This window comes from Paroedura picta, chromosome 4 (genome assembly GCF_049243985.1).
Source record: "Paroedura picta isolate Pp20150507F chromosome 4, Ppicta_v3.0, whole genome shotgun sequence".
Taxonomy (NCBI): Eukaryota; Metazoa; Chordata; class Lepidosauria; order Squamata; family Gekkonidae; genus Paroedura; species Paroedura picta.
The window spans coordinates 124,976,428-124,990,708 of NC_135372.1; the positions used below are offsets into that span (position 1 = coordinate 124,976,428).

General features: G+C 42.1%; 1 protein-coding gene across 5 annotated transcripts in view; it reads left to right on the forward strand.

The window, feature by feature from the left end:
• Window positions 1–14,281, forward strand: part of NCOA3 (nuclear receptor coactivator 3) — a 109,773-nt gene that overhangs the window by 42,487 nt on the left and 53,005 nt on the right. The window lies entirely within an intron of this gene.

Here is a 14,281-nt window from a genome sequence, read left to right on the forward strand (position 1 = left end):
ATTTGGTTCAAAAACGTTAAATCATAAGTTGTGTGGAAAAGAAGGGCCTCAACTCCATCCACGGCTGCATGGGAGGGGGGGGAGGAATCAAACCTTTGTTAAGTATTTCCATTTCATCCTCAAGGAACATAACTGCAGCAAAGATTTGTAAAAATCCTAATTTCTCTTTTAATACTGTTGGTTGTGTAAATTATCCCAATTATGCAGTTTATTAAAATTAAAAGGAGTCATGAAACCTCACAATGTAACTGTTCACAGTGTCTGAGTGTGTTTGTGAAGTACCATCAAGTTGCATTGAGCTTGAGCAGTATGCAATGTATGGAGTTGAATGCAAACCAAGTTTTAGCAAAAAACAAACAAACCAAAACAAACCAAAACAAAAAACAAACAAAACACACCACTACTTTCAGTCAATTCGACCATTCTGCTTAAACCTTAAGAAACTGATAACTGAATGTACTATTTTATTTACTGTATAACAACCACAACAATATATCTCTAATAATATATATCCAGAAAGATACCATTTTAGTGCAGTGTGTTACTAAAGTGCAGCTCTAAGGTTAATATTTTTAAAAAGCTTCTCTTGGTTTTGTGGTCCTTACTTACATTCTGTTATCATGTATTTTTCTGCCTGTCAGAGCATTCTTCTTAAATTAAATGCTGATCTCTTTTCTGTCTTTTCATCAGGAAACACTTGGTAAATATTAATTTCTAGGGCAAAGCTATTCAAGTCTCTATTAAGAAAACAGGCTGTTATTTTTTTTTTTAATCTTCCATTATGATTGTGAGTGTGTCATGTCAGTTGCTCTGCTAAATTTAGAAATATAAAATTGGATACATGGGTTCATTAATCAGCATGATATAGAAAGATACCAGCTACTGAATATACAAACCACAATTTTTGCTTTTATTGTAGTAATTGGAGGGGTTAATTGCAGCAATTATATTTATGCTTTATAAGTGTCACATTTTTATTACCCCTTCTTTCATTTTATACCTTTTAAAAACGCTTATCTTATCTATTGAGTATTTACTTTAAAAATTTATCTCTTATGGTAAAATTTCCATACCAAGTTGACTCTACTCCAGTAATGCTTCAGTGGATTAACTTCTTTTAGCCCCTGAGAAATTTCCTTGTTATACAAACTATGGTGCATTTGGCAGCCAGTATGAAAATCAGTACCCTGTGTGTTTCTGTGGTTATGATTTTGTTTCTTTTTCTAAAAACTCTGTTATCATACTTACCTGCCTGTATTCCCTCTTCCTTTTCCTTGTCCTGTAATACACCCTAATTCTTTTGCAGTATTTTTGTTGCATTTATCATGGCACACACAAGGAAACGAAACTAGTTTTATACCGCCACTCCGACATGTCTCCTAATGACATTCAAAGCCATTATTCATGTCCTTCATATTACAGGGAAAAAAGGCTTGTCGGCCCCTAACTATATAATAGCCTTAGGTGGGGAGCTTTTGTTTCCATTCATATTGAGATGGCACAGATGTGTAAATGGTTTCTGAATTCCTCTTTGACACCGGACTATGGCCGTTGCTCCTTTTTGATTCTCTCAGGAACAAGCTAGAATAGGCTATTAAAAAATTTCAAGTCACGAGAGTCTTCAGTATGCTGTGTGAGCATTTGAGGAAGATAGATGCATTAAAACTGTTACAATGATTTGCTAAAAAATACACGGTGGCATGAATGGAAAGCCACTGAAGGCCAGTTATGTGTGGCATACATAAGGTTCTGTGTATGTATTTATAAAGTCAATATGTCTGTTGTCATGATATCCTAATAGTTTCTGCAGCTCCAGTTCTTCACCAGCTCTCTGCCCATAGGAGCCTATTTCCCCACATAGTTTGGCCTAATTTGCATGTATAAGTACCATTTCTCTATTGAAATGAATAGACAAGCCCCTGCCTCCAAGAATCCCATGTAGGTCTCTGGATTGTGGGGGGGGGGGACCTTAGTCCTTTAATAACAGCTGAGATACAAATGTTTGTTTTAGGTATGACCAGCTGGGTCTGAGATACTTCTGTTCTCTTTCCTCCACCCACTTAGGTAGCAGACTCTGTATCATATAGTATAGTATGATTTGCTTCCTCAGTTTCAAAAGAGGCTGATTGTTTGGTGTGGCAAATTGCTGTTTGAGAGAGATTAAGGTTTTGTTGGACACACAGAAATAGTTGCAAAGTTCTTTGGATCACAGTTACTGACCAGCACTACAACTCTGGGCTAAAATAACTAATAATAATTTAATTGCAGTAAAATGTTGATTTCATAATTTACCTTTTGAAGAATTCAAGTCCGTATGAAAGACCTGTTTGTTTATTTATTTTTGAGATTTTTAACCCACCCCTCTCCAAAATTGGTCTCAAGGCAGGGTACATAAGTAGAAATACAAATTACACTAAATTGCATAGAAATCTGGATACAATTGTAAAAATTAGAAGATAGTTGCTTCTGACTTTTAAAAGCTGTAAGTCTTGGGTTCTCATTGTACAACTAACTGGTGATTCTGCTTCTAAAATAACTCTGTACTGACTTTCATTTGAAGCCTTTAACATAACTTGCAAAAGGAAGGTAGCTATGCTAGTTACGGTTTTCCTGTAGCCAGTTTCGAATAGCTTTATATATAAAGCTTCTGAACTGGCTGATACAGACCAAAGACAGATATCTACAAAAACAGGAAATTCTTTTCTCTGCCCTTTCTCTGCGAGCCTCAACTGCGTTAGATATGTACTTTTTTCTTTACAGATGCCAAAAACCTTTTCAGCTAGTATTGCTTATTACTTAAAATGCCCAGTTCTTTTCTACAGTTGTGAGGTACCTTGCTTAAATCTTTGTCATATAAAAGTGAAATGATAATGCATGAGATTCTTTGCAGAATAATTTTAAGTACATTATAGAACATGATGATGATGAAGAAAGGATGTTTGCTGGGTCTTTCCCCCCATCCAGAAGTGATAGGTTCAGCCTGGAGAAAAGGAGGTTGAGAGGGGACATGATAGCCCTCTTTAAGTATTTGAAAGGTTGTCACTTGGAGGAGGGCAGGATGCAGTTTCCGTTGGCTGCAAAGGACACGCAGTAATGGGTTTAAACTACAAGTACAACGATATAGGCTAGATATCAGGAAAAATTTTTTCACAGTCAGAGTAGTTCAGCAGTGGAATAGGCTGCCTAAGGAGGTGGTGAGCTCCCCCTCAGTGGTAGTCTTCAAGCAAAGGTTGGATACACATTTTTCTGGGATACTTTAGGATGCTTAGGGCTGATCCTGCGTAGAGCAGGGGCTTGGACTAGATGGCCTGTATGCCCCCTTCCAACTCTATGATTCTATGATTCTATGATTCTAATGCTTAAGAAGATGTGCTGGAGGTCAGTGTAGAGATGCAGACCTGAGCTTCCAGCTGCACACATAACATTTAGTTCATCAGCAAAGCCCACTATTTCTCAGTTGCAGCAGTGTCTGAATGTGGTTAGTTTGTGGCAAAAAGAGACTTCCTAGTAAACAGACGAGAGAATTAAACAGAACTCACCAAGTATTTATCCTAGGCTGACCTTGCCTCAGCATCTATTGCCCCAGGGATCTGTAGGTCTGACGTCTGCATATGTCTTTTTAAATATGAGCTCTCATTAGCTCTTCACTGTGAATGGACTTGCAGAATGGATACTTGCTGGCTGTAGCAAGTACAGCCACATTATTCTCTAAATTTGGAACCAGTTGATAAGCTTCTATGGTAGTAATTTGTTTGAGATGGGAGTCTGTTCCATGCAGCTTAAATGTTACAGTTGTACAGGTCCAGAAAAAAAGAGGAAAAATCAGTGGGGAATTTTTAAAAATTTGAGGACTTTTTTAGTTTTTCTAATGGAAACACAGGGAAATTTGGGGGAGCTTGAGGGAGGGGAATGCCTCCTATACATTTTTTTTCTCTTTTTTACTGAGAAAAGCATCATTCTGAAAAACATTTCACTCATTCCAAAAGTAAACATGAAAAGGACATTTTCAACCTTTTCCAATGAAAAGATTGTGAAATCTGAAATGACTGAATATTTTCTCTTTTGTTTATTTATTATATATTTATATACTGCCCTCCCTGAAGGCTCAGGGCAGTTTACATAAAATGGAAACGATACAGGTAACTCGATATTTATAGCAATAATAATACAGTGGTTACAGTAGGTAACATAGTAGAACAATGGGGAGAACATTAAATCAACTAATGCATACTGATGGCCCTGTGGACAGATCAGCAGTGGTTACCATAGGAGGGAGGCTCGGGGACCAATAGTTAGTGGTTGGTTCAGGTTGACCTCAACCAAATGCCTGGTGGAGGAGCTCCCTTTTGCCGACCCTGCGGAACTGTTCAAGTTCCATTAAGGCCCTGATCTCCTCTGGGAGCTCATTCCACCAGGTGGGGGCCAGGATGGAGAAAGCTCTAGCCCTGGTTAAGTGAGCTTCCTTGGGACCAAGGATCACCAGGTAGTTGAAGGTAGTGGAGCGTAAGGCTCTCGACAGGTGGCAGAAAGGTGATCCCTCAGGTACACTGGGCCCAGACTGCATATGGCCTTAAAGGTCATAACTGGAACCTTAAACCTGATCTGGAATGTGACTGGAAGTCAGTGCAGCTGCTGGAGGATGGGTTGAATGTGGGACCTCTGTGGTGTTGCTGTCAGGACCCTAGCCACTGTGTTCTGGACCAGTTGTAGTTTCTGGATCAAAGTTAAGGGTAGGCCTGTGTACAGGGAGTTGCAGAAGTCCAGTCTAGAGGTGACCGTCACATGGATCACTGTGGCTAGGTGTTCCAGGACCAAGTAGGATGCTAGTAGTTTGGCTTGGCGAAGGTGGTAAAATGCCAGCCATGCTAGCATCGTGATCTGAGCCTCCATTGAGAGGGAGGCATTGAGAATCATACCCAGCTTCCTGGTGGAGTAGGCCACTGAGAGAGAAAGAGAGAGAGGCTTCTGTGATTTTGTAGGCCTGAAGCCTGAAGAAGTATTTCTGAAAAGCCAAGAGGCTGCTAGGCAAATCAGTCTGTTAGCACTGCCTGTTCGTATCACCATGGCTTAAAACATTTGTTTCTGTAATTGATCATACTGGAAATTTTCTTTGCAACTGCTAAGATTAAAATTTTAGTCTGTATGGGTAACCTGACAACCATCCTTATGAGATCTCAAGTATTGTTTCTAACTCAGGATGTGAAGGCAGTCTTTGAAACTCATGTAGTGGTTACAGAGGCTTGGATAACATATCCAGCTCGATATTAAATCGAGGGACGTAAAACTGGTAGGAATTCCCCTGAACACTGAAATGGGAATAGCCCACTTACCAGAATGCTCTACCGAGGGCTTTCTCAACCAGAATTTTGTTGAAACCCTGGGGTTTCTTGCCAGCCCTGGAAGGGTTTCCAGAATGGGTGGGAGTTAATCATTCTAAAATATATTTTAAAAAATTGTTAAACATTTATCAGGTGATAGGACCATGTATGGTCATGTTGACCTGCCCTCCCCACCAAAATGGCCAGTGATGGGCCTGGAGGGGGTGGGAAGGGGAGGGGTCCTTGGTGGGCAAGTACACAGCTATGCTCCACAACCATATTCTGCATGATCGTGCCACTTCTGGGATTTCTTGAAACCTGAAAAACGTTTCAGGAGTTTCTCATTGGTAAAAAAAATGGAGAAAGGCTGCTCTACAGAGTGCACTGATTAAATGCCTTTTGTCTCAAACCCTTAAAGCCTCCTCACACCCTGGCTAGAAATAATTTACTCAGATTTGTAGGACAATGACTGAGGCTCCTGACTCTGCCAAACCCTTCCACTCCCCAGGTTGATTCAGACTTTTTAGCCCTGCCCCAACCTGCCCCATTGTCAGCTTGATATCTCTCCCATCCCATTGTCAGTCACGGACGGTCTCAGTCAATAGTACCGTGTTCCAGTCTCCACTCGAGTTGTTTCCAAATTCTCCAGTAAGACTTCAGTTTCAACCCTAAATCCAATCCTGCCCTTGCAAAGCATAAGCTCATCAGTTCATATAATTAAGGGTGTACAAAAGTCACCTTCCCGATTACTGTTTCTCCATCCTGAGCCTGTTTCCTCAACCTCACAGTTAGTGTATTTTTCTACACTTCCACCCTCCTTGGCAAAGTCACTTCGATTTTAAATCCAGTGATCACTGGATTCCTTTCCTGCACCCCTAGTTCTCTTGATTCCCAGATCTGTGGTCTGAAGCCTTCATTGGACTGGACTCTTGAGGGTCTCTTCTCTTCATGATGGGGCTCATATGACCTCTTCTATCTCCCCAAGGCTTCCCTAGTTTCCCCTGTGGGTAGCTGGTCTCCCCCCCTCACGTTTTATTGTCTCATATGCTATTCTTGTCGTTTTAGTTAGAGGTATATTTTTCTCATTTAAGAACTATTTTCCTTTGCTTGTTTTGGGGACAGTTCTAACATTCTAGACCAGGGGTGGCTAAACTGTGGCTCTCTAGATTTCCATGGACTACAATTACCATGAGCCCCTGCCAGTGTGATCAGTTGGCCGGGCTTATGCTAACTTTAGTTCATCGTCATCTGGAGAGCCACCGTTTGTCCAGCTGTGCCCTAGATCAGGGGTAGTCAACTTGTGGTCCTCCAGATGTCCATGGACTACAATTCCCATGAGCCCCTGCCAGCGTTTGCTGGAAGTGGCTCATGGGAATTGTAGTCCATGAACATCTGGAGGACCACAGGTTGACTACCCCTGCTCTAGATAATTTGGCCCTGGTACATTAATTGTCTGTTTTACCCAAACAGTCAAGGAGGGTACTATGAGTCTTACAGGCCCCGTATGTGTACCAATTTGGGTGAGAATTACCATGGGTAGAGGGGGAGCTCTGATAAACGCAGTTGCTCAACTCGCTGTCCAGCTGTTACATGACTCCTGGATCTACTTCTGAGCCTCATCAGTATTAATGGTCTCAATACCCCCTAAATAATACAACTAGTGGTATTTTTAGATGAAACGCTTTCCTTTATTGTGTCCACAAGGGAGCAAATTTTAGGAGACATAAACATAAAATGCTTTAGTGTTCCCTGCTTACAGCTAGCAATTCATGATACATTAACATAATGAGAGGGAATTAGACAATTTTGTCTAAGGATACAGATGTAGAAAGCACTTGTCAGAAATCTACATTTCTTCATTACTATTTCATGATCTGTGTGTAGAGGGAAAGTCAAGCAGAAATCTTACTTCTCAGATGCCGACCTTTATCTTGATCAACCTGACAAAGGGCTATTGGCAACACAAGTTTAGTTATGTAGGCCAGTTTTATCTCTTGGCTCCTATTTGTGATTCTTGTTTATTGATACTCAGCTGTGCGGCTTTGTTTTGGCTTTCTGTTCTGGTTTTGTTTTTACCCTTTCTAGGTTAAAAGAAATTTTACTAAGAACAAAAACTGACCTATTGATAGTCCTTACTGTTCCTTGACATATTCCTGCACTATGAACCTTCCAGAACACTCCCCCTTCTTTGGAAGTTTTTAAGCAGAAGCTAGATAGTCATCTGACAGAAATGCGGATTCTGTGAACTTAGGCAGATGGTGAGTGGGTGGGCAGGAAGGGATGTGTCAGTGTTTGTCTCTTGTGGCCTTTCCCTGCATACCCAGGGAACTGCTGATTGCCACTGTGGGGTGGTAGCCAAATTCCCTCCAGGCCAGGCTTTATTCTGGATAATTTTTTCGGTGCGGGGGATCACTTGTGCATGAAATTGGGGTCACTGTGGGTAGGCAGGTAGTTCCAGCATTGTGCAGGGGGTTGGTCTAAATGACTCTAGAGGTCCTTTCCAACTGTATGATTCTTTGCTTCATTAAGAGTTCTTCTCTTTTCCCTGGAGACACAATGGTCCATACTTCATGCATTAGTGGAGTTCTGCAGCATTATGACCTACTGGCTTAGCTTGGGCAATACTTCCCTTCCACATGTCTCTTCCTTTCTTGTGAGAGGGAGTCATATTAATACATGTGTTTGCTGACTTTCATGAGTGCCCCTTCCCACAACCATCCTGTAGGGAGAAAAACAGGTATTTTCACTTGGGAGATCTTGATAGAGTTGTTTTCTGAAATCTCTTTGTGGAGTTCTCCTGTTGTCAGCCTGGGAAGGAGATGTCCTGCCTTCAGTTGTCAGAATACTGCTCTTCTGGGACTTCCAAGTGGTTGCTTTCTGTACCTTCCAACAAAGTGAGCAGTCTCCTCCCCTCAGCTCAGCCTCCCAGGATGCAGTGATTTCAGAAGCTGCATTCTTGAAAGGGAAGAAAGGCCGAAGGAGGAGAATGGTACTTAACCCAGCAGTTTAATGCCGTTCCATCTAGTATGCCTTCCCATGTTGCATGCCATACCTCACACTGGAATGAAGCCTAAGGAAAGCATCTTTCCTAAAAGCCTTCAGAAATCTGGAGCTGATATTGCTTGCTGAAAGGCGCCTCCCTCAAGGTACTCGCGCGCCCTCTCCGCTCCTCGCCGTCGCTGCCTCCCCCTCCAACCGCTATCCTGCTTGCTCATGCTGCTTTTATGCTTGCAGCAGGCTTTCTACTAGTTTTGATATAAAATCAGCTTAAAATCTTGCCACAATATAATACGAAGATCAGCAACTGCGACTGAAACCAGGTGGTAAAAAATCTTTTAAAAATCTAAACTTTTCCCAGGTGTTTCTTTGCTTCCAGGAGTCAACTCACCTCAAGCTTACAGGGCTGGCGGGGAGGAGCAGAGCTGGTAATAAAGCCATGTCCCGTTTACAACAATTTATCTCCACGTCAGATGGGAGGTGTATGCCTTGTGTATGTTCTGATAATCATTTTCAAAAACTCTTTCAAAACACGTTGGCTGTTTTATAGAGATCATGTTGTGAAGAGAATGCATACTAACATGTTTGATTTGGGCGAATAGTAGCATTTTACCTACGGTAGCTTGAAAGGACCCCAGCCCCTCCTCCAACAGAGTCCCCTTTGATGGAGGGGGTCCCGATCTTACTTTGGATTTAAAGGTGCCCCCTTTTAGAGCCTAATTGCCAGGGCATCTGAATCTGGAGGGCCTCATAATGGCACCAGGGTATAGCCATGCATGTGCAGGAAAAAGATAGATTCAAGTAGGTAGCCATGCTGCTCTGAAGCAGCAGAACAAATGTAGATTCCAGTGGCACCTTTAAGACTAACAAAGTTTTATTCAAGGGATGAGCTTTTGGGTGCAGGTCTCTGGAACCATTTTCATTTATGCTGTATGTTAATTCATTCTCATACTGTATCTGTAAATTTGAACCGATTACTTCCATGCCTGCACATGGAAGCTCATGCCTTGAATAAAACTTTGTTGGTCTTAAAGGTGCCCCCTGGACTCTAAATTTGTTCTGGAAAGAGGTAGGTATTTATTTATCTTGTGGCGTGTGTAGTGTAGCCAGGATGATCCTACAATTATTAGGATCATCTGACAGCCAGGCCAGAGATGTTGGGACTTGCTTTGCCATTGCTTGCCTCCATGTCATGACCCTAATTTTCCTTGGAGGTCTCCTATCTAAATATCGCTAAATACTAACCAAGACCCACCCTGCTTAGCTTCCAAGATCTGGTGAGATTGGGTATTCCTGGGCTATCCAGGTCAGGAGGGGCGTGCTGTGGCATTGCAAACTGATTAAATGCAATCTCCCCCAGTTTAGGGTTCTCACTTTGTTCTCACTAACAAAAGACTTTTCAACACTGGAATATACTGGCATATCCCAGAGGTGCCTGCCCAGCCCAAGGAAGTTTCCATTTCATTAACCAATGCCTAGTTCATCTTTCCCCTCCCTTTTTTTGCTCAATCAAGAAGAGCACTCAAGCCATTAATTTACATTTCATCCTGTTTCAGGCGCTATCTTGACTGTCCAGACTTTTGTATCAATGCAGATTTGGCTCATTGCAACTTAATTAAAGTAGGGTAATCATGTTGCTCACCCTAGGCTCATTGTAGTCATGCAGATTTGGCTCACAATAGCCTTATCAAGGTATTTTCCCCACCAGTGTTTGACGGAGGTTAACTTTAAACCAGCCAATGAGATTCAGACTTCACATCTTGGATCAGCCAGGTTCCTGGGAAAGTGGGTCCCCATATCCAGCTTTGGGACTATTCCCCATAAAAAAAAATTAGGTCCGTGAAAAGTGTGCCAGGTTTTCTCACAACCTGAATACTCTGGCAACTGTGTTCCTGTCTCTTTTTTTCTCCATCCTCACTTTGCTCCTCAGACATCAGCTGTGTTTGCCCCTGGATCTCTCCAGTCCTCCAACCCAGGATTTTGGTTGTATATCCCTTCCCTAAAATTTCCCGATTTCCTTCCTTTCATGACTGTGCCCTCTTGTTGCTGTATATGTGTGGTTACTTTGGGAACTGATTCTCAGGTGCTTAGTTAGGTTCTTTATATGTTTGCTTTATTTTGAATATATTATGTCCACAATCACTCTTGCGCTGTCTTCCTAGTACAACGATATAGGCTAGATATCAGGAAAAATTTTTCACAGTCAGAGTAGTTCAGCAGTGGAATAGGCTGCCTAAGGAGGTGGTGCGCTCCCCCTCACTGGCAGTCTTCAAGCAAAGGTTGGATACACACTTTTCTTGGATGCTTTAGGATGCTTAGGGCTGATCCTGCGTTGAGCAGGGGGTTGAACTAGATGGCCTGTATGGCCCCTTCCAACTCTATGATTCTATGATTCCTAATTTTATTTTGGCGTATCCCCTTTGAGATCCACCCAGGTATCTCCAGACCTACAAGATCCTGCGTTATTCTGGAATTCTTTAAAAGCTAACCTAACCTTTTCTAAGTCAGGCTTGAGTAACAAGCTCAAGGAGAGACTTGTGCTGGGATGCCGAACTGCAAAGGCACTGTGAGTGCATGGCAGGACTTTCAATGTTTGCCTAAATTCACATATTTACTTCCTCTGTTTCCAGCCTTTGTGTTCACTTTTAAGTGCAGCAATGTATACGTATTGTGGGGCTGTGTTACTAACTTCATATGTAGTAGCATGTGTGTTTCGCAGCAGTCAGCAAAGGTCTGCAAAGATGCTGAGTTGCTGCCATTGGACTGAAATCACCAGCAGCTGGTAGAAGCCAATCATATGTTTTAGCAGAGTTGACTTTGGCTCAAAATGCCTCCTAAATGAATCAGTAAGTCTGTTGCCATCAAGAAGCCTTCAGGCTTGCTCATTCACTGCTCCCTCAGCTCCCAGACCAGTCCTTCAGAAAGCTGCAGGAGACTATGAAAGGAGTTTGGTCCATCTCCATGACAAAGCCTGTGAGTTTCCAGAATAGGAGGCAGGGGCAGGATGGACGAAGCACCCATCTTGATCCTGGAAAACATTAATTGTCCCAGAGATCCTGGGCCCACCTCACACCAGGGCTTATTAAGGACTTGTTAATTTCGCAAAAGGGAGCTCCTCCACCAGGCATTTGCCTGAGACCGACCAAACCCAAATAACATCCACAGGTCCCCCTTAGACATCCCCTCCATGGCCTGAACCAGTCTGACCTCTCTGGGGGCCTTAGATACCATTCTTGTTATATTGTTGTTGTTTAAGACCATTGAAATTGTGTTATTCAGAACCACAGTTAGATTATTGTTGATGTATTGACTATGTTATATGTTAGGTCGTTCCATGTATCCTCCGTGATGTTATATGTAACCCGCCCCGAGTTCTATGGAAGGGCGGTATAAAAATCTTATAAACAAGGAAATACATAATCAAGGTGCCTGCTATTTGAGTTGTCCTGCTATTGTGTTAATACTTTCTCCTGACAGACTTCCAGCCACATGTTCACGTGCTGGCAAAAGCTTTTCTCCCCTCTGATATGACTTGATACTGGGCAGGTGAGAGCTCTTTTCCACATTTCATGTATAACTGAGATACCCAGGACTGCCTTTGTCCATGCCACAAACAGGTATCGCACACATTTCCCTCTTAACTATGGTCGTGTCCTGTCTGGACATAGTCTAAGATGCATATAGGTATTCTCTTTAGGATGCTTTAGGATGCTTAGGGATGATCCTGCGTTGAGCAGGGGGTTGGACTAGATGGCCTGTATGGCCTCTTCCAACTCTATGGTTCTATGATTCTCTTGTGAACTCAGAGGAAAGCTCTGTCAGTGTGAATGGTTCGAACTTATTATTTCTGCATTTTTTTAAAGCTCACTGTAATGGCAGAGACAAATTAGCGTTTGTTCATGACAGGCATGAACCAACTTAATTGCCTAACATTGTGCTAGGTGCTGTCTGATATTTACGGGATTAAGTTGTAGTAATGGTGAGTGCAGAGCCAGACAATGGCAGTTACTCCTAATTTACAGCGTAAATAATAAATCTTGTAAATTATGTAGCCACAATAGTTCTGCAGTAGTAATTGGTAGCAGGGCATGATCTGTGTAAGAACGGTAACCAGAGAAGATTGAAAAAAAGGTAATTTTGACATGCCATCCTTTAAAATTAGTTTTTCAGGCAGTTTGCTTTTTGCTAACCATACCTTGTGTTGGTTTTATGCTGCCAGGAGCAAGATGCTGGGATAGAGGCATCTTGATTTTTTTAAAGCTGCCTTATTTATATCCCACCTTTCTCATTGAGTCTCCAGGCAGGTTATGTAGGGTAAGTCAGATAGTATGAAACCTCTGACAACATAGCGCAGTGACATTAGGATAACAAATTAGAAACAGTAAAATGATCAGATCATATGTCATGATCAGTGCAAAAATAAAATTACAGAAGTAGTCCAAGGTAATGCCATAAAGTAGTCCTTATCTCTTACAATTCTCAAACATTGTGTTGTTGCTGTTTTTAAGTGCTGGTCCATACTTGGTACCAGATTCAGTTGTTTTCTGTTCCTCTTTTACTGCAGGCTAAGTTGCCAGTGGACTGGTCTTTTCCTTACCCTAAGATAGACTTTCTTGACGGCCCTAGAAGGGTTTCCTGAGTGGGTGGGAGTTAATTAATTTTTAAAATATTTTTTTACATTTGTTAAACATTTATTGGGTGATATGACCGTATATGGTCATGTTGATCTGCCCCCAGCTCCCAAAATGGCCAGTGATGGGCCTAGAGGAGGTGTGAAGGGGAGGAGCCCCGGGTGGGCATGTACCCAGCTATGCTTCCCAACCATATTTTCCATGATGGCACCACTTCTGGGGTTTCTTAAAGACTGAAGGATGTTTCAGGGCTTTCCCAATGGTAAAAAAGTTGAGAAAGGGTTCCCTAAGAAATCCCTCATAATAGCGGACTTAGCAACTCCTGTAACTTCTTTCGAAGCTGTGCTAGGGGAGCCCGGTTCGTCAGTGGGTCATAGGGGTTCTTTCCCCGTTTCCCCTACTTCTCTTTGCATAGAGGTCACGTGCTGCCTCCCAACAAAGCTAGTATTGCTGTTTCAGAAGATTAGTTCTGACCTTAAACATCTGGACAATTTAATACTACTTTTTTATAATCCTTAGCAGAAAGGGAAATCTGAAAGCTGTCTCTCCAGAATCCAGGCCTATTTATGTAACACTGTGCTGAGAATGAGTCAGAAAGCGCTCTTTAAAACCTGATTCACTTATAAAAAATGCAAGAGGACAAAGGAGGAGTTAATGCTAATTGCAGTGCCTTAGTAAGGCTAGACATGGCACTCAGGAAATCCATGAAGCCGCCTCAGAGGACCTATTTTTTAATCTTTGCTGAGTGTACATGAACAGTGGAACTGTGGAGCAAAACCATATATCCTGACACTTGGAACAACAACAGGTTTCCTTGTTTTGTGACTGGGGTTGTATGTTTTAGTCGGAGACGTGTCCTGTTTGTGCCAAGAAAGCTGAGTGCTCTCAGTTCCTGAAATCGTCGTGTTCTGTCTTCAAGATGAAAAGGACAGTTACTGCAGCAAGAAACTGGCAACCCCTTTGAAACCGAATGTTAGAGCCCTGTCACTGGAATGCTGCCTTCTCCCTTTTAAGGGAGAACTATTTCCTTAGCTATTCAGTTAAAAGGTAAAAGTACTCTCATATCTGCATCAGCTGGTTGTGAAAAACTGCTTGTCAAGAACAATGCCCTGCCAGAACTAATGGGTTATTTGAAAAGGCAGCGCAGCCATGGAAGTAATCTAATTTTCATCCGGCAGCTTTCATTATTAGCATATTACAGTAGTGGTTTTTGCAGCGTGCACCTTTTTGGCATTGGGTGTGCAATATGAAACTAACAAGGAAAAAAAATGACAGGCTGGTGCTTTCTGTAGTATCCTGTTTTTTTTTTTGTGTGAAGTCAGGGATGAATGCTCC